Raw genomic sequence first — 1,740 nt, forward strand, 5'->3', positions numbered from 1 at the left:
AACATATTTAAGAACTTTTATGAAAATTTATACAAATCAGAACTTCAACCTAATGCTATGGAAGAAATAGATCGGTTTTTTTTCCCTCTATTAAACTCCCCTGTGTAACAGAAGACCAGAGAACAAGTCTTGATGCTCCTTTATCCAAAAAAGAAGTTCTAGACGCAATTAAGAGACTACAATCTGGCAAGTCCCCTGGCCCAGATGGGCTCAGTGTAGAATTTTATAAAGAGTTCCACAGTCTCTTAGTTGACCCTCTCTTAGACATGTTTAACGATTCTTTAATTAAAGGGACTCTACCACAAACATTGAGAGAAGCAAATATCTCTTTGATCTTAAAAAAGGGTAAGGCCCCWGAGAAATGTGCATCCTATAGACCAATTTCCCTTCTGAATGTGGACCTAAAGATCCTGTCCAAGATTTTAGCTATGCGTCTAGAAGGGGTGCTGCCTTTCCTTATCAATGAAGAACAAACTGGATTTATTAAAGGCCGCAACTCATACAATAATATGAGACAGTTGCTGAACATAGTCCAGTACTTTCAGCAGAAATCTCTAAACGGTCCTGTGCTTTCTCTGGACGTGGAGAAGGCTTTCGACCAGGTGGAAATAGCATACTTGTTTTACACGCTGCGTAGGTTCGGGTTTGGGGAAGGATTTGCAAACTGGGCAAGACCACTGTACGAAAATCCTTTATCGGCTGTGTGCACAAATGGATTGCGGTCTCCCTGTTTTAATATCTCAAGAGGCACGACAGGGCTGTCCTTTATCGCCACTGCTTTTTGCTCTTGCAATAGAACCCATTGCAGAGGCCATTAGGACCAATAAATCTATAAGTGGCCTTAAGATTGCAAACAGAGAGCATAAGATCACTCTCTATGCAGACGACGTCTTGATTGTAATGACAGAGCCTGAAATGTCTACATCTAGCTTGATCGAAACAATTGCTTTGTTTAGCCAGTTTCCGGTTATAAAATAAACTTTAGTAAATCTGAAGCTATGCCCCTGGGCAGGCTAAAAAACATACCTACATGGTCTTTCCCATTTATATGGTCACCTGGGGGTTTTGTCTACCTGGGAATAAAAATTACGCCCAATTTTGATCAAATGTACAAAGCTAACTTCTCCCCTCTGTTTGAACATATTCGGCTAAACCTAGAGAGGTTGAATATACTTCCTCTATCCTGGATAGGTAGAATTGMTTTTCTAAAAATGAATATTCTTCCGAGGTTACTCTACCCGATACAAATGGTCCCAGTAGTTTTCTCATGTAAAGCTGTAAARCATCTAAATGGCTGGTTTAGCTCCTTTATATGGTCAAAAACAAAGGCACGCCTTTAAATAGCTACACTATGTGGCTCTTCAGAAAGAGGAGGTTTAGACCTCCCAGATATTCAAAAATATCAACTTAGTGCTCACTTGCGCGTCATCGCTAACTGGGTTAATAATAAATCCACTTCATTTTGGATCGATATAGAGAATTCCATGTGCGAATGCCCATTAACATCCTTACTTTTTCTAAGGAAGATAAAATCTTTCCATTCAGTTTGTAAAATGGAATTTTACCAACTTTGGAAATTAGAAGGTAGGTCACGAACAACCTCAGTTTTTACCCCAATTTGCAATAACTCAGATTTCTTACCTGGAATAATGGATAACAGTTATAAAAATTGGGCTGACAAAGGAATATTTAAATTACAAGATTTAATGGAAGGTTCTGCTCTAATGTCATTCAAGCAGC

This window comes from Austrofundulus limnaeus, unplaced genomic scaffold (genome assembly GCF_001266775.1).
Source record: "Austrofundulus limnaeus strain Quisiro unplaced genomic scaffold, Austrofundulus_limnaeus-1.0 Scaffold1430, whole genome shotgun sequence".
In the NCBI taxonomy this organism is placed as follows: Eukaryota; Metazoa; Chordata; class Actinopteri; order Cyprinodontiformes; family Rivulidae; genus Austrofundulus; species Austrofundulus limnaeus.